Raw genomic sequence first — 19,804 nt, 5'->3', positions numbered from 1 at the left:
TTGTCTTTTTGCGTATGTTTATATTTTTAATAAAAATATTTTTTTATGCCTTCTAAATGAGTGGGATATTTAATCTGTTAAATATGAATTGCAGCTGTACTGTTTGTCCATTTGGCCCGCCAAATACTGGGGCACATCTGGCATACTGCACCTTACCACACTATTGATGGCTGGGTTGGGCAGACATACAGATTCTTGTCAGAGCTTCTAAATACAATACAAACATTCAGCTGGAAACCTGGAGAAGCACCATCTTTTTAATGAGCAGCCCCCCAGTATAGTTAGCATGATCATGTGACCACTTCCACCCTGTGCAGAGTAGCACAAGCTCAGGAGAGAGCTCATCTCTCCAGGTTCCAGCAAAAATCTACCTTTCTGCACAGTCACTGTCTATTCCTGTAACTCGCTGGCAGGTCACGTGACAACAGACAACACTGTAGCCATGGAGATGGGGATGCCTGGAAAAGGTGAGTTCTCGTCTCTGCTTGGCTTGTGTTACTCTGCACCTCAGGGGACCTGCATGCCCGCCATGGACCCCCTTATCACCACTATCCATGACAACGGTCCCCCCTTGACTAAAGGCCCCATCAGCTGCTATGGCTGCCATGGTGATCCCTAGGACAGTGCAAGAAATGATGATGATGATCATAATAATAATTTAAAGCAAAGAAGAAGAGAGCAATGAACAATGGATTTCAAATAATCAAGCATACAACATCCCTGTTTTTATACATTTATTTGATACACGCAATTTTATTTTGCATGTTATAGCAAACGTGCATTGTATGGACATTTCATTCATTTTTTAATGCCATATAATCAATACGTGCAAATAGAATAACATTGTATATCCTCTTGGTGATAGAGAATTATTCATAACTTCATCAGAAAGGACATCAATGTATCTCCATCCAGTCCAGTGCTACAGTTAGGTAAATAAACATATTTACATTATAATCAAACATTAATATTCAGAAGAAAATCAATACAGCATTTATAATAAACAGAGGATTTCTCAATACAAACAGCTTTACACAATTCAGTGAATGTATTTTTCTGTCAACAAAACAACAGTTTTGCATTAGTCACCTGTTTGGCTTATCAATGGTGGCCATGATGCCCGTGATGTCCATGATGATGGTGCCCAAAGAGATGCAAGTGGGGGCCATGATGTCCATGGTGGTGGTGGTGATGATGATGATCATGATGAGGGGGCTCACAGTGCGGTTGTGGTGCAACATAATACACTGGAGGTGGGGGAGGTGGATATGTCCCTGGGTAGCTCATTGGTGGAGGTGGAACTTGTGGTGCTGGATAGTATGGGTTTCCTGTTAACAAAACATAATGAGTTCTAGTGTCATACAGAGAAACGTCTGAAATACAATATTGCGCTAAGGGTGAGTTAATAATGCACAATGTTGTTGCGCTGCATGTGCTGCATGTGATTGACCTATCAATACATGTGAATGCATGTGTTCACTGTTCCCATCTCTTCAATCATTATATCCTAATGGACAGCGAGGAGAGGGCCAGCGTATACTACTAAGGCTGCATGACCAACAGCTCACATGTGCAGCACCTCTAATAGCCTGTCTGCACACTTCACATTCAATTCAGATGCAAATCATATGCATAACTACTATTACTTACCATGCAAACGGGAAACTCAAGAATACGGGCTGGGAGCAGCTAACCTAGTAGTTACATACTAGCAAAATTATGAAAAGGGGGGGGGGGGGGGGGTTGCGCATCCCTAAAAACATGCTGCAATTGACTGGTTAATCGCTCAGACAGGCATGCACCACCTCTATTAGGCTGAAAATGTATGCCCTGCGTCCAAAACAAATGCTACATTTATTATACTAAGGAGGAACTTTGGCTTCCACTATAGATTGCATGCAAAGTATAATATACTGGACCAGGGCCGGGACAAGGTCCACCACCAACAGAGGCTGAGCTGCCCAAGTGCGCCCCCCCCCCCCCTCCCGATATCGCTCGGCGCTACTGCCACACACCCAATCGACCACAATGGCCTGAGATCTTGCAGCATGTCTGAGTGACATGCTTGGCTTAAAATTGTCTGTATCGTCGACTGGGCATGAACTTGGCGTCTCGATTTTCAATTCCAATTCTAATAGTCATTAGACAGCAGGAAAAATATATACTGAAACTACATTTTGCTTGACATGATCACAAACCATTATTTCAAGAGCATTTATGGCGCCTTATGCATGATATTGCCAAGACACGGTACAGTACCCATAAAGATTACAGCCTATAAGGGCCAGATTGGTGAATGCATATGACCCTCATTTGGTCACATGTCCTCAAACATACTCAGTCTGCACCTATAAATATTATACTCATTGTGCCCCTAAAACACACAAGGCAGATTCTGCTGCCGATAGATCTTTCTATAGCAACCACTCATAGTCTACGTCAGTGGTTCTCAACCTTTTCCAGGTCAAGGCACCCTTAGTGACCCTGTAATTTATTCAAGGCATCCCTTGACAAAAACAAATTACACATGTGCACGGTCACTGTATTACGCATCAAGTATGGCCCAAGAAGATGCATTACAATCACCATATTAAAGTGGACCTGAACTCCTGCATAGGACAAAAGGAAAACATAGTGAAATGAATCCTGTTTGTATTTATAGAATTTAGCCTGCCTAATTCCCCCTTATCTTATCACAAGTTGTAATTTGATCTCTCCCCTGTATCACCTGACTGCCAAGGCAGATACGCTCATTTAAAAGCACAGAATGTGAACAATATGTCTGCTTCCATCAAAGCAGGAAGTAGATACACTGCAGATTAATTGTAGGATTTGTATCAGCTGTAACAAAGAAATGTTTTTCTGTAAAGGTTGTTATGCTGTGGTTTATCTTTTAGAGCAGAGAGGAAGTTCTGATTTCAGGCCCGCTTTCCTCCTCTGGTTAAACAGCATCCCAGTTAAGCAGGCAATGCTCAGCTTTAGGCATTATCCCTACTGCTGAGCAGAATGAGAGTGTCGGGGAGCAGACTGAGGGTGCTGCAAAGCAGAATTAGAGTTTTGGGGACTGGGGAGCAGACTAAGGGTGCTGCGGAGCAGAATAAGAGTGTTGGGGAGCAGACTGAGGGTGTTGGGGAGCAGACTGAGGGTGTTGGGGAGCAGACTGAAGGTGCTGTGGAGCAGAATGAGGGTTGGGGAGCAGACTGAGGGTGCTGTGGAGCAGGATGAGTGTTAGGGAGCAGACTGAGGGCGCTGCGGAGCAGAATAAGAGTGTTGGGGAGCAGACTGAGGGTGTTGGGGAGCACAATGAGGGTGTTGGGGAGCACAATGAGGGTGTTGGGGAGCACAATGAGGGTGTTGGGGAGCACAATGAGGGTGCTGTGGAGCAGAATGAGGGTTGGGGAGCAGACTGAGGGTGCTGTGGAGCAGAATGAGGGTTGAGGAGCAGACCGAGGGTGCTGCGGAGCAGAATGAGGGTTGGGGAGCAGACTGAGGGTGCTGTGGAGCAGAATGAGAGTGTTGGGGAGCAGACTGAGGGTGTTGGGGAGCAGAGTGAGGGTCCTGCGGAGCAGAATGAGGGTGTTGGGGAGCAGAGTGAGGTTGCTTGGAAACAAAGATTGCTGGTCAGCAGAGTGGGGTGCAGGGGAGGAGAAAATAAGGGCACATTGAGGGTACTAGTGGGGAACAGAGACATACAGCAAGGCAAGCAGTGATTAGCTACAAGTGGAGGATGCAGGGAAGGACAGGCAGAGGGAAGGGATGGCAAACAGTGTGGGCTGAAAGAATGCACTCACGTTCCCTGCCTTCTCTGGTCTGGTGCACACAAGGCACGGCATCATTATCTCTCTTCTGTGTCCAAAAGCTAGCTCTACTACGCGGGGAGGTGGGGCTAGCCTGACTTCTACTTCTATTGATCTTCTCCCCCTTGCCTCTCACTGTAAAACACTTTGGAGAGGGAGAAACTCGCTTGTGAACTACACACAGGCAGCCTGCATCTAGACACAATGCAAAGCAGGACTAGCCCTGCATTAGAACTGGGACACACGTGACTGAGAGGGCAGCTTCAGCACCCCTGGGAAAGACTCACATACAGAACTGACCTTACTAACTGATTTTTAAATATTGCTGTGGGCGCCTGGTGAGTCCTGACTCTTCACTGACTCACACTGTGTGCCAGCAGCAGACGCTCAGAGGGACATCAAGGAAGGGGATTGGACTCACGCAGGGAGACACTAGCTTGCATCAGAAGAAGGGGGCAGGACTTGTGCGGGCGCTTCCTCCAACCAGCATCAGCCACAGTACGATCTGTATAGCTTGCCTGGTTAGAGAGTGGGCGTCGCCGGCATCATCACCATGGCCACGGGCACAGCACTCGGAGCTGGGAGACGAGTACAGAGACAATCTGCTCTACAGCACACCGACAGCAGGCAGGTGAAAACCGTTCCTGCGCCCCCTATGACGTCAGTGACCTGCGCCCCGAGGCACGGCCCTGTACTGGACACTTGCACCACAGTGAGGTAGATCTCCAGGCAAGTGGCCTAACCTAAATTAAAAACAATATATGTATAACCTTGGGAGCAGCTAAGCAAAAATGTGTAACTTACATTTTAATGGACAGCGAGGAGAGGGCCAGCGCATACCAAAAAGGTTGCATCTGAAATGACCAGCAGCTAAAATGTCCAGCACCTCTAATAAACTATCTGCACACTTCACATTCAATTCAGATGCAAATCATATGCATAACATCGGCCGATGTCTGTACCCCCTATGCCTGTATGCCCTTTGTCTTAATCCAATAAACCTAACTGCATGGAGTTGGTGCTGCGTCTCTAATCTACTTCCTATTTGATGCATGTTTGAAGTTCTTCAAAGTTAATATGCAGATAGCAACCCTTCCCTGGATTTGTAATTCCATAGACACCAGGTTCCAATGTGAGAATGAATGGCCTTTCAGCTGTGTGGCATAAGGTAAGGGAATCTGACTTAAGGTGGCCATACACTGGCCCGATTCGCGGCCGTTTCGCCAGCAGATTCGATCCTGGGATCGAATCTGCTGCCAATCGTTTGCGGTAAACGCACCCGCCGATCCGATTTCCTCCCGAAATTGGATCGGTCCGTCGATCGCGCCGTGCGGGAAATTACCCTCGATCGCCCGCGGGTAGGGAGCGCGTCGCTAGCGGCGGCCGATCCGATCAGGTATACATTACCTGACGCTGGCTCCCGGGCATCTTCTCCGCGCTGCACAGCGCTGTTCCGGCTCCATCCCGGCGCTTCCTGTGTCACTGCAGTGACCAGGAATTTCAAATAGAGGGCGCTCTATTTGAACTTCCTGGTCACGGAGTGACACAGGAAGCGCCGGGATGGAGCCGGAACAGAGCCGTGCAGCGCGGAGAAGATGCCCGGGAGCCAGCATCAGGTAATGTATACGGGGGGGGGGGGGGGGGGGGGGCAGGCGGCAGGAGTAGCTCAACAGATTGTGATCGGTTTTAGGCTGAAATCGATTCACAATCTGTTTGCAGTAAAGGCAGCCATACGATCCCTCTCTGATCAGATTCGATCAGATAGGGATCTGTCAGCTGGTCGATCTAATGGCAAATCGACCAGTGTATGGCTACCTTTAGGCTAGGTCCACACTAAGCCACATTGGCAGTGTGGACATGCACAGCAGATCCAATGTGAGATCTGCGGTATCTGTCCATCTTGTGTTGATATCTGTTGCCATTCTGTGTAACTAGGGATACCCTATGCTATCTCTACATGTTGGTTTTCTGTGCGATGTCCAAAATGTTGTGCAAGATTGGAAATTCATTCCACTACTGCAAAGTACAACAGTAAACATGTCTATAGTTAACTTAGGATCTGTAGGCATGTCTGTTGGTTCTGTTTGTCTATTGGTCTCGATTGCAGAAAATGTACTGATTTGTAGTGTAGTGTGAACTTACCCTGGTACAGTACATCCAAGAAGCATATGAATCTAAAATAAATGCTGTTTAGTAGAGCTATGAACAACCTAAAATTCAATAAAGCATAGTTTGCCACTGTTTTAGGGTTCAAAATTGTTTTTGGTCCTGCGGTGAAGCAGTTACCGGAACCAGGGCCAACCTTTACCCCGAGCCAGGGCCGGGCCGAGGCATAGGCTGGAGAGGCTCCAGCCTCGGGGCGCAGTGTAGGAGGGGGCGCACAATTCATTCAGCTGTCATTCCTAATTGTGTTTGAAGCAGTAATAAATAAGAAAAGGGGATACATAGCAGTGACTGCAAGCCAGATAACTAGATATTAAGGTGTTGGGGAAGTTGTGGGCCCTGTGGCATCTCTTAGTCTAATAGCAATCAGAGTGTGACAGCTCGTGTGGGAGGGATGGAGGGGCGCACTTTGGTGTCTCAGCCTTGGGTGCTGGAGGACCTTGTCCCAGCTCTGCCCCGAGCAACCTAAGCAGGGGTGGTTTTTAGGCATAGGCATTACAGGCCACTGCCGGCGCCGGGAGGGCCATTGGACCTGGGGGGCGCCATGACACTGATTAAGCCCACCACAACTGAAGCCCCACCTCCCAAATGAAGCCACACCCGTGGGTGTTTCTGTCCCCTTGTGCCTCCTTCTGTCTCCTTCTGCCACCTTCAGTCCCCCTGTGCCACCTCTGCCCCCCCCATGTGTCCCTCTGTCCCCCTGTGCCTCCTGTCTCCTTTTGTGCCTCCTTCTGTATCCCTTTGTGCCTCCTTCTGTCTCTCTTTGTTGTGCCTCCTTCTGTCTCTTTATTCCACCTTCGGTCCCCCATGGCACCTCTGCAAGATACTACTTCACTGAGCAAGAAGGGTTTCAGAAGTAAAGATGATCAATGGGATGCTAATAATTGTGACTTGCATGGAAATGACATGCAGACTGTATGCAGCTTAAAACTCGGCCAGTTAGGATTGCTTCCTCATGATTTTCATTACCTCAATTCTGAGCTCCTTACAATGTGAATGAAATCTGCAATTATTAGCATCAAACTTATTCAGAAATAGCACTGTAAATTGCAAAAGGTCAATGGACAAGGCCTAAAGGTGGCCACATACCGTACAATTAAAAGATCCAATTTTAAACCAATTTGATAATTACGATCGGTTGTCCCAAAAAATGAAAAGCTTTTTTTTATTCGTACGAGAAATCTGATGGAATTTTTCTGTTTTTATTAGATAAAAGAAGATCAGGAGTGTTGCATTCTTCTTATCAATTTTTATCAAAATTGTATAGTGTGTGGTAGATTTTCAGTTACTTGATGTACAGACCCCAGCAATTGTTTCTGAGTTTTAAATAATTTTTTTTTCATAATTGGGATAAAATTGAACATGTGTGTGGTACATTAGTCAGATTTTTGAAATGATACAGTCATAAAAATGTATTGCAATTCTGAAATTGTAATGGTAAATTGTATTGTGTGTGGCCACCGTTAGCCTATAAACAGAGATTTACATCTAAAAATCACTCACCTGGGTTTGGGTTCCACATGACTGTTTATTCTAAACAAAATAAAAAAAAAATCAGATTACAAAACTAGTATGTGCAGTATATAATACTTTAGCAGCAGAATACGTTATTGTTATTGCGTCTTCCACTGCAATACGCTGCAGTAATGTTAGCAGTTTGGAACTGTCAGTTGTCCTAAGTAACAGTGGCCATACAATCCTTCGGGCAATCAATTGTTTCCATGGTAATAGATCGGAAAATGATCGGTTGTATCCACCAACATCTGAAAAACCAGTATCTAATGTGATCAGGTTAATGGAAATTATCCGTTTTTTCAATCAATCTCATCAATCTGATCGAATTGTTTAGTGAGTTTTTAGATGGTATTGGACAATTCCCATCGACTACCGTATTGATTAGAAATTATCCTTGCCTGCGGGATTGTATCATTAGCCCTCCTGGCGGTCTGTTAAAAAGGGCTTGCTACATGATAGCCGCTGTGCAGCGGCATCCCCCCACTCTCTTAGATCGCCTCCGGTGATCAAGCCCGTCCGGAAATCCCGTTCTCAACGGGATTTCCATTAGGGCTTCCCCCATTGCCATGACGACGGGCGGGATGATGTCACCAACGTCATCGACGTTGTGACGTCAAAGGGAGTCCTGATCCACCCCTCAGCGCTGCCTGGCACTGATTGGCCAGGCAGTGCATGGGGTCGGGGGGGGCGGCGCAGTGGGTAGCGGCGATTCGGCGAGTAGTGGCGGCGATCGGTGTGCACACACAGCTAGCAAAGTGCTAGCTGCGTGTAGCAAAAAAAATAAATTATGGAAATTGGCCCAGCAGGGCCTGAGAAATCCTCCTGCGCGGCCAGGAAGGTTAATAGCCACCTTAATACAGATGCAAAGAGAGCTAGTGGCGTCTTGAGACACAGCTGTGTCGTCCTGGGTGAACATCTGGCTATGGGGAGGGAGGCTGGTTTGCACTGGGGGCATGGCTACTATGGAGGGGGCTATACTGGGGCACAGGGGTGCCTCTAGCCATTTTGTCACTCCAGGCAAGAAAACCTGTGGCGCCTACCCCCGTTTCCCCCCCAAAATAATCGTAATGTAGCCGCATTTCACCAGAAAATACACGTATTGCAGAAGCGTTTCACCAGAAAATAATCATACTGTGGCAGTGTTTCACCAGAAATTACACTTATTGTGGCAGTGTTTCACCAGAAAAATACATGTAAAGGCTGCAGCATGTCACCAGAAATACACAATGCAGGCAGCGTTTCACCAGAAAATACACACAGGCAGGGCTCCACTTTCATGAGGCACAAAGGGGAACAGAAGGAGGCACAGGGGGACTGAATAAGGCACACAGGATGACATAGGGAGGCACAGGGGGACAGAAGGAGGCATGAGGGTCAGAAGAAGTCACAAAGGAGGACAGAAGGAGGCACAAGGGAACAGAAGGAGGCACACAGGGGGACACAAGGAGGCACAATGGGCAACAAAAGGAGGCACAATGGGGGACAGAATGACACACAAAGGAGGACAGAAGGAGGTACACAGAGGGGCAGTGGGAGGTACAGGGGGACAGAAGGAGGCATGAGGGCCAGAAGGAGACACAAAAAAGGACAGAAGAAGGCACAAAGAGGGGCAGAAGGAGGCACAATGGGGGACAGATTGAGGCACAAAGGGACACAAAAGGAGGCACAGGAAGAAATAAGGAGGCACAAAGGGGGCAGAAGGAGGCACGATGGGGGACAGAAAAAAGCACAAAGGGGGCAAAGGGAGGCACAGGGAGACAGTAGGAGGCACCAGGGCCGGGCTGAGGCAGAGGCTGGAGAGGCTCCAGCCTCAGGGCGCAGTGTAGAAGGGGGCGCACAATTCATTCAGTTGTCATTCCCAATTGTGTTTGAAGCAGAAAGAAATAGGAAAAGGGGATACATGGCAGTGACTGCAAGTCAGATAACTAGAGATTAAGGTATTGGGGAGGTTGGGGGCCCTGGGGCACCTCTTAGTCTAGTAGCAATCAGTGTGTGACGACTGGGGCGGAGGGATGGAGGGGTGCACTTTGGTGTCTCAGCCTTGGGTGCTGAAGGACCTTGTCCCAGCTCTGGGAGGCACAAATGGGAAAGGAATGATGCACAAAGGGGGACAGAAGGGGGCACAAAAGGGTGACAGAAAAAGGCAGACGGGGATGTAAGGAGGCACAGGGAGACAGAAGGAGGCAGAGGGGGACAGACAAAGCCACAGGGAGACAGAATAAGGAACAAAGGGGCACAGAAGGAGGCACAGGGAGACAGAGGAAGGTGCAGGGAGCAGAGGTAGCACATGGGGACTGAAGAGGCGCATGGAGACAAAATGAGGCACAAAAGCAGACAGAAGGAGGCACATGAGGACAGAAGGAGGCAGTGTGGGACTGCAGGAGGAACAGGGGGGCAGTAGTAGCACAGGGGAACAAAGAAAGGCACAAGGGGACATAAGGAGGCTAGTGTTGGGCGAACATCTAGATGTTCGGGTTCGGGCCGAACAGGCCGAACATGGCCGCGATGTTCGGGTGTTCGACCCGAACTCCGAACATAATGGAAGTCAATGGGGACCCGAACTTTTGTGCTTTGTAAAGCCTCCTTATATGCTACATACCCCAAATTTACAGGGTATGTGCACCTTGGGAGTGGGTACAAGAGGAAAAAAAAATTTAGCAAAAAGAGCTTATAGTTTTTGAGAAAATCGATTTTAAAGTTTCAAAGGGAAAACTGTCTTTTAAATGCGGGAAATGTCTGTTTTCTTTGCACAGGTAACATGCTTTTTGTCGGCATGCAGTCATAAATGTAATACATATAAGAGGTTCCAGGAAAAGGGACCGGTAATGCTAACCCAGCAGCAGCACACGTGATGGAACAGGAGGAGGGTGGCGCAGGAGGAGAAGGCCACGCTTTGAGACACAACAACCCAGGCCTTGCATGAGGACAAGAAGCGTGCGGATAGCATGCTTTGTACCACCATGCAGTCATAAATGTAATAAAGATAAGTGGTTCAATAAACAGGGACCACGCGGCAACGCTAACCCAGCAGCAGCACACGTGATGGAACAGGAGGAGGCGCAGGAGGAGAAGGCCACGCTTTGTGAGACACAACAACCCAGGCCTTGCATGAGGACAAAAAGCGTGCGGATAGCATGCTTTGTACCGCCATGTAGTCATAAATGTAATAAAGATAAGAGGTTCAATAAACAGGGACCACGCGGCAACGCTAACCCAGCAGCAGCAGCAGCAGCAGCACACGTGATGGAACAGGAGGAGGCGCAGGAGGAGAAGGCCACGCTTTGTGAGACACAACAACCCAGGCCTTGCATGAGGACAAAAAGCGTGCGGATAGCATGCTTTGTACCGCCATGTAGTCATAAATGTAATAAAGATAAGAGGTTCAATAAACAGTGACCACGCGGCAACGGTAACCCAGCAGCAGCAGCAGCACACGTGATGGAACAGGAGGAGGCGCAGGAGGAGAAGGCCACGCTTTGTGAGACACAACAACCCAGGCCTTGCATGAGGACAAAAAGCGTGCGGATAGCATGCTTTGTACCGCCATGTAGTCATAAATGTAATAAAGATAAGAGGTTCAATAAACAGGGACCACGCGGCAACGGTAACCCAGCAGCAGCAGCAGCAGCAGCAGCACACGTGATGGAACAGGAGGAGGCGCAGGAGGAGAAGGCCACGCTTTGTGAGACACAACAACCCAGGCCTTGCATGAGGACAAAAAGCGTGCGGATAGCATGCTTTGTACCGCCATGTAGTCATAAATGTAATAAAGATAAGAGGTTCAATAAACAGGGACCACGCGGCAACGCTAACCCAGCAGCAGCAGCAGCAGCAGCACACGTGATGGAACAGGAGGAGGCGCAGGAGGAGAAGGCCACGCTTTGTGAGACACAACAACCCAGGCCTTGCATGAGGACAAAAAGCGTGCGGATAGCATGCTTTGTACCGCCATGTAGTCATAAATGTAATAAAGATAAGAGGTTCAATAAACAGGGACCACGCGGCAACGGTAACCCAGCAGCAGCAGCAGCACACGTGATGGAACAGGAGGAGGCGCAGGAGGAGAAGGCCACGCTTTGTGAGACACAACAACCCAGGCCTTGCATGAGGACAAAAAGCGTGCGGATATAGCAGCAATGCTTTTTGCCGCCATGCAGTCATAAATGTAATACAGATGAGAGGTTCAATAAACAGGGACCGGAAACGCTAAACCATCCCAGATGTTCATCGGTCATGTTACTTGGTTGGGGTCCAGGAGTGTTGCGTAGTCGTTTCCAATCCAGGATTGATTCATTTTAATTTGAGTCAGACGGTCTGCATTTTCTGTGGAGAGGCGGATACGCCGATCTGTGATGATGCCTCCGGCAGCACTGAAACAGCGTTCCGACATAACGCTGGCTGCCGGGCAAGCCAGCACCTCTATTGCGTACATTGCCAGTTCGTGCCAGGTGTCTAGCTTCATGCCCGGTTTCAGGTCCAGCGGTGCCAGCCACAAATCCGTCTGTTCCTTTATTCCCCTCCAAATTTCCTCCCCTGTGTGCTGCTTATCCCCAAGGCAGATCAGCTTCAGCAACGCTTGCTGACGCATGCCAACAGCTGTGCTGCACTGCTTCCACGATCCTACTGCTGCTGGTGCTGGGTTAGCATTTCCGGATGAGGTACAGCTTTGAGATGCGTTGGAGGAGAAGGAGTCAGAGAGGTAGGTGCTGCTGTTGTTATCCAGCTGTTTGCGGCGTGGGCAACACCCGCGCCGTAGCAGGTGAGGAATCGCTGCCAGGCTCCACAAGGTTCACCCAGTGCGCGGTAAGGGAGATGTATCGACCCTGGCCGAACGCACTCGTCCAGGTGTCAGTGGTGAGGTGAACCTTGCAGGCAACGGCATTCTTCAAGCTTCGGGTTATTTAGCTGACCACGTGCTCATGCAACTCAGGCACTGCAGAGCGCGCAAAGTGGTAGCGGCTGGGAACCACGTAACGTGGGATGGCCACTGACATCATGCCCTTGAAGCTGTTTGTCTCCACCACTCGATATGGCAGCATTTCGCAGGCCAGAAGCTTGGCTATGCTGGCTGGCTGTTACTGCCACGGCCCGGGGGTCATTTGCTGGCAATTTCCTCTTGTGCTCAAACATCTCAGAAACAGACAACTCAACCGTAGCGCTGCACACCGAAGGGCTGTTGGTTGTTGTGTTTGATGAACACTGGGAGACCTCAAGAGCACTAGTCCGGAAAGTGACAGTGTCAGCATCGTCTGATGTTTGTGAATGTTGTGAACCACGCAATGGCTGGGCTACTGCTGCTGCTGAGGCGGGTCTGGTGGTGAGTCTGGTGAACCCAAGGGAGGCAGTGTTGCTGGTGGTACCCTGTCCTGCCGCGTTTGCCCACAGAGTGGGATGTTTGGATAGAATGTGGCGGCTCATGCTGGTGGTGGAGAGGTTGTTAATACTTTTCCCCCTGCTCAGGCGGGTCTTGCACACCTTGCAAATCGCCATGGTAACATCCTCAGTGCAGTCTTCAAAGAAAGCCCAGACTTTAACTGGCTGAGGACTCGGACCTCGTGCGTGATGTGCTGGTGCTGCTTAACCCACTGCTGGACGCTTGAGAGGTCATCCAAGTAATTATCTGGTCCTGTTCTTTTGGATCTGTGAGGGTTGTTGTCCTGGACAACATGGGCAGTATTGAGTGGGTTTTCTTGGGTGCTCCCCTGTGGCCTGTACGTGAACCGTCAGGGGAAACACCTCTTCCCTTGCCCCTCCCTCTTTCACCGGATTTCTTCCTCATTTCACTTATCCTTAAAGTACACGCTGACTGGCAGCAGTACAGTGGCAGTACAGAAATGCTATACAGTGGTGGGTGAGCGGTGTACCACTATTGTCAGCAGTGACACAGAGCACAATGCTATACAGTGGCGGGTGAGCGGTGTACTACTGTTCCCAGCAGACACAGAGTGGAAGTAAACACAATGCTATATAGTGTGGCTGAGCCGTGTACACAGAGTGGCATTAAACACAATGCTATATAGTCTGCTATATAGTCACCCCGAACAGGGTGATGTTCTGCAGAACCCGAACAGTGGCAAACACTGTTCGCCCAACACTACTGGGAGGGAACGCAGATTTTAGTACCTAAACACACGATACAACATGTTTTCCGGGGTCGGACTCTGAGGCACATACAGATGGTCCCGATCATCATCCTCATCATACAACTCTTCTCCTGAGTCTGACCCACCCACCACCTCTGCCACCCCAACATCCCCAGACACAGACCCCTCATCGTCCTCAACATTAACTTGGGATGCTGGCCTGAGCCAGACCTCCTCCTCCACATCAGGCCCCATCATCTCCTCAATGGCAGCCCTCATTAATCGCTCTGGCGACGGACTGATGGACACAACGTTCTCCTCCGGGGAGGGCTGCTGCTGACCACTGGCTGCTGGGGTGGATGTTATAGCTTGCGTGGGGCGTTGGCTGTTGCTGTTGTTGGGAGTGCTGCTCACAGCGGAGGTCTCTGGGGAACTCATGTTGAGCTCATATAGTGGTTGACGGTGAGTGGAGTATTACTGATCCCAGCAATATACACACTGACTGGCAGAGTACGCAATGCTATATAGTGTGGCTGAGCGGTGTACACAGAGTGGCAGTAAACACAATGCTATATAGTCTGGCTGAGCGAGCGGTGTACTACTGTTCCCAGCAGAATCAGAGTGGCAGTAAACAATGGTATATAGTCTGGCTGAGCGGTGTACATAGAGTGTCAGTAAACAATGGTATATAGTCTGGCTGAGCGAGCGGTGTACTACTGTTCCCAGCAGAATCAGAGTGGCAGTAAACAATGGTATATAGTCTGGCTGAGCGGTGTACATAGAGTGTCAGTAAACAATGGTATATAGTCTGGCTGAGCGAGCGGTGTACTACTGTTCCCAGCAGAATCAGAGTGGCAGTAAACAATGGTATATAGTCTGGCTGAGCGGTGTACACAGAGTGTCAGTAAACAATGGTATATAGTCTGGCTGAGCGGTGTACACACAATGCTATATAGTCTGCTATATAGTGTCAGTAAACAATGGTATATAGTCTGGCTGAGCGGTGTACACAGAGTGTCAGTAAACAATGGTATATAGTCTGGCTGAGCGAGCGGTGTACTACTGTTCCCAGCAGAATCAGAGTGGCAGTAAACAATGGTATATAGTCTGGCTGAGCGGTGTACACAGAGTGTCAGTAAACAATGGTATATAGTCTGGCTGAGCGGTGTACACACAATGCTATATAGTCTGCTATATAGTGTCAGTAAACAATGGTATATAGTCTGGCTGAGCGAGCGGTGTACTACTGTTCCCAGCAGAATCAGAGTGGCAGTAAACAATGGTATATAGTCTGGCTGAGCGGTGTACACAGAGTGTCAGTAAACAATGGTATATAGTGTGGCTGAGTGGTGTACACAGAGTGTCAGTAAACAATGGTATATAGTCTGGCTGAGCGGTGTACACAGAGTGTCAGTAAACAATGGTATATAGTCTGGCTGAGCGAGCGGTGTACTACTGTTCCCAGCAGAATCAGAGTGGCAGTAAACAATGGTATATAGTCTGGCTGAGCGGTGTACACAGAGTGTCAGTAAACAATGGTATATAGTGTGGCTGAGTGGTGTACACAGAGTGTCAGTAAACAATGGTATATAGTCTGGCTGAGCGGTGTACACAGAGTGGCAGTAAACACAATGCTATATACTCTGGCTGAGCGAGCGGTGTACTACTGTTCCCAGCAGACACAGAACAGTAAACAGAATGCTATATAGTGTGGCTGAGCGAGCGGTGTACCACTATTCCCAGCAGACACAGAACAGTGAACAGAATGCTATATAGTGTGGCTGAGCGAGCGGTGTACCACTATTCCCAGCAGACACAGAACAGTAAACAGAATGCTATATAGTGTGGCTGAGCGAGCGGTGTACCACTATTCCAAGCAGACACAGAACAGTGAACAGAATGCTATATAGTGTGGCTGAGCGAGCGGTGTACCACTATTCCCAGCAGACACAGAGTGGCAGTAAACAGAATGCTATATAGTGTGGCTGAGCGAGGTACACAGAGTGGCAGTAAACAGAATGCTATATAGTGTGGCTGAGCGAGCGGTGTACCACTATTCCCAGCAGACACAGAACAGTGAACAGAATGCTATATAGTGTGGCTGAGCGAGCGGTGTACCACTATTCCCAGCAGACACAGAACAGTGAACAGAATGCTATATAGTGTGGATGAGCGAGCGGTGTACCACTATTCCCAGCAGACACAGAACAGTAAACAGAATGCTATATAGTGTGGCTGAGCGAGCGGTGTACCACTATTCCCAGCAGACACAGAACAGTGAACAGAATGCTATATAGTGTGGCTGAGCGAGCGGTGTACCACTATTCCCAGCAGACACAGAACAGTGAACAGAATGCTATATAGTGTGGCTGAGCGAGCGGTGTACTACTGTTCCCAGCAGACACAGAACAGTACACAGAATGCTATATAGTGTGGCTGAACGAGCGGTGTACTACTGTTCCCAGCAGACACAGAACAGTACACAGAATGCTATATAGTGTGGCTGAACGAGCGGTGTACCACTATTCCAAGCAGACACAGAACAGTGAACAGAATGCTATATAGTGTGGCTGAGCGAGCGGTGTACCACTATTCCCAGCAGACACAGAGTGGCAGTAAACAGAATGCTATATAGTGTGGCTGAGCGAGGTACACAGAGTGGCAGTAAACAGAATGCTATATAGTGTGGCTGTGCAAGCGGTGTACTACTATTCCCAGCAGACACAGAGTGGCAGTAAACAGAATGCTATATAGTGTGGCTGAGCGAGGTACACAGAGTGGCAGTAAACAGAATGCTGAGCGAGCGGTGTACTACTATTCCCAGCAGCGACACACAATGACTGGGGGGGACCCTGGCTAGCGTGGCTGGAGCGCGAACTACCCTGCCTGCCTACCCAAAGCTAAACCCACAGACAAATGGCGGAGATATGACGTGGTTCGGGTATTTATTTACCCGAACCACGTGACAGTTCGGCCAATCAGAGCGCGTTCGGGTCCGAACCACGTGACCCGTTCGGCCAATCACAGCGCTAGCCGAACGTTCGGGGAACGTTCGGCCATGCGCTCTTAGTTCGGCCATATGGCCGAACGGTTTGGCCGAGCACCGTCAGGTGTTCGGCCGAACTCGAACATCACCCGAACAGGGTGATGTTCTGCAGAACCCGAACAGTGGCGAACACTGTTCGCCCAACACTAAAGGAGGCACAGGGGGACAGAAGGAGGCAGAGGTGGCACAGGGGGACTGAAGGGGGCACATGAAGATAGAAGGAGGCACAAAGGGAGACAGGAGGCATAAAAGGAGACAGAAGGACAAATAGGGGGTCAGACATGGCACAAGGGACTGAAGGAGGCACAAGGAGACAGAAGGAGACACAAAAGGGACAGAAGGAGGCACAAAGGGGTGGGGGGGGGAGAATGTACAAGGTACAGAAGGACACAGTGGCAGCTGCCTGCAACTTATGCTAAGCAGATGCAGCAGAAGCAAGTAATAAAACACCTGTGGGGGCGGGGCTTAGTCAGCGGGCGTGGTTTAAGCCAGGAGGCATGGCTTAGGTCAGGGGGTGTGGCTTAATCCAGCAACATGGCGCCCCCAAGACCAATGGCACTCCAGGCAATGGCCTGTACTGCCTTTGCCTAGAGGCTCCCCTGCTGGGAGGGAGCTTATACGTGAGTCAATCACTTTTTCCTGGTTTCTGAGGGAAAGGTGAGTATCTCGGCTTAAACGCAGGTCATCTTATATGCGAGTATATACGGTATGTCAGCCTCCATATGTTTTCGCACCTCGGGTTCCCTTTAAAAGGTATTTCACTGGCTGTCTTGTAAAGTTCACAGTGAAGCCAACCAGAGGCTATATATTTTTTTCTTTGAACCCCAATAAAGAAACAAAAGTGCCCTTATGGCTAGAAAAGGAATCTTGCTGTAATCCTCAGTACTCAGAAACCCCCCTGGCACCATGGGCCATGGTAAGTTTTCAGACTGCCAAACAGCCAACCAAAATTAAGTTACAACTCACTACAATTTTAGGTTGCGTTGAATAGTCCCATTTGCAGTTCCCATAGCGTGTGGCGTAACTAAGGAGCTTTGGGCCCCAGTGAGATTTTTACATGGGGACCCAAGCACTATATTGATTTGGGGCCCAAAATCGCTACCAAGGACAGCTACCGTGTCGGAGAGGTGTAATCAGAGTAAGGAAACAGTTTGTTAAAGAGAATCTGTACTCTGAAATTCTTACAATAAAAAGCATACCATTCTATTCATTATGTGCTCCTGGTCCCCTCTGTGCTGTTTCTGCCATTCTCTGCTGCAAACCTGGCTTGTAATTGCCAGTTTTAGGCAGTGTTTACAAACAAACTAACCAGCTTCTAATAGGCTCAGCTAAGCAGAGTGTGTTAGTCACACAGAGCCTGCAGGGGGTGTGTACAGCTTCTAGCTAATCACAAGCAGCCCTGCACATTCCAGTCTGACTGCCTCAGCCTGACTGTGCCGACTATAGAGAGAAGATTAGATCATATAACAGAGATAACACAGCTACTGTGCAATTAGGAAAAGCTGCAGTAAGCCAGACCACATTAGAAAAGGCATAGGAACTTATAGCATAGAAGAAATAAAGATAAACAATTTGTTACAGAGTCTCTTTAAGGATTACCACCATTCATTGTACATATAGAGGTGTTTATTAACAGTAAAGCACCAATGAAAAGCAAATAAGATGGATAAAGAAAGGCCCCTAGTAGGCCCCTCTGATTCAGGGGCCTTGGTGCGGTAGCTACCACTACATCCCCTATTGTTACGCTATTGCCCATAGCACTGTCTATATTACATATACTGTATACACATCTCAGGACCATATGCGGTGTTCAGAGCTGGGACAAGGTCCTCCAGCACCCAAGACTGAGACACCAAAGTGCGCCCCTCCATTCCTGCCACCCCAGCCATCACACACTGATTGCTATTAGACTAAGAGGCGCCACAGGGTCCACAACCCCCCCAACACCTTAATATCTAGTTATCTGGCTTGCAGTCACTGCCATGTATCCCCTTTTCTTATTTCTTTCTGCTTCAAACACAATTAGGAATGACAGCTGAATGAATTGTGCGCCCCCCTCCTACACTGTGCCCTGAGGCTGGAGCCTCTCCAGCCTATGCCCCGGCCCGGTCCTGACGGTGTTACCTGCAGCTCTTAAACACACTTCACAGTAACATGAAGCACTGATAGCTCTATCTATAGTAACTCACAGCTCGTACTGTTTTTTTAAGATATTTATTCTTTAGATTAACATGTGGAATGTAGGATTTTCTGCTAATTAATTAATCAGTTAATGGCAAGAGTTGGCTGTTCTGATCTCTTGCCTGTACATTAACAAAGACCTATGAAAAAAAATCATATGTGCTTTCTGTGAAAAATAGTATGGATGTCCTGTAATCCTTGTTAGAGTTTTCTAGGGTGTTATTCACACCATCATGTCTCTGGTGATGTAGAGAAAAGCTGGTCACTGGTCTCTGCCTAGCATGCTGATCACCTGTGATCTAAAGGTTTGCCTTATTATTAAATCCCAACATATACGTTTAAAATAATTAACAGTCAACTGTGGTAATCTGAGAGCCATACATCATACATCAGTTTCTTACATAAAATGCAGAAAAGACAGAAAACAGATACATTTGAAACACAAATAAAGTACAGAAAGATCTGAAAGAAGTGTTTACTCCTAATACATTGTACATACCAGGCACTGGGACTTTGCAGGTAAAGAACTGAGATGTCTACGCCAACAACCTGTCTTCTGCTTTGCACAACAAATGCAAAATAAGGAAAAGGTTACACAGGTAGGCAGGGTGTGTCCGGTACTTCTAGGTGTATTACCAGTGAATCACTGTTGTTATCAGCTGACAGACGAGAATGTGGAAAGGCAGCCTGGGATAGGTTTATGAGTATGAAAAGCAATGTCATGCTGTGTGACTGTACAGTCTTGTGAGTTTCCTGGAAAAACAGCTATGACTCATACGTGTTGTGTAACCTTCTGTTTCCTAACTCATCAATATTATAGTATCGGAAATCACATCTAGCGTACTTTAATGCTGTTTAATTTATCTTATTATCATTATATATGCATGATACATGGATTAATCTGTGTGTTGTAAAATAAAAACAATTATGGCAAAAGGAGGGCCATTGTTATTTAACAGAAGGACACAATCAGCCCTGGGTGGTTTATGTCCCACTTGAACTGATCTTCTATATTTCTC

The 19,804-nt window shown here is 48.2% G+C and overlaps 1 long non-coding RNA gene across 1 annotated transcript; it reads right to left on the bottom strand.

The window, feature by feature from the left end:
* Window positions 1-720: 720 nt before the first annotated feature.
* LOC137525769 (uncharacterized) lies at window positions 721-19,457 on the bottom strand. Its single transcript, XR_011023005.1, has 4 exons — window positions 19,285-19,457; window positions 7,464-7,493; window positions 1,090-1,328; window positions 721-922 (listed from the first exon to the last, which is right to left on the bottom strand). It is a non-coding gene; the product is annotated as an uncharacterized lncRNA (long non-coding RNA).
* Between the last annotated feature and the right edge of the window lie 347 nt (window positions 19,458-19,804).

The sequence above is a fragment of the Hyperolius riggenbachi genome, chromosome 7, assembly GCF_040937935.1.
Source record: "Hyperolius riggenbachi isolate aHypRig1 chromosome 7, aHypRig1.pri, whole genome shotgun sequence".
Taxonomy (NCBI): Eukaryota; Metazoa; Chordata; class Amphibia; order Anura; family Hyperoliidae; genus Hyperolius; species Hyperolius riggenbachi.
Note: the sequence above shows the minus strand (reverse complement) of the source record. Positions and strands in the feature narration are given on the sequence as shown.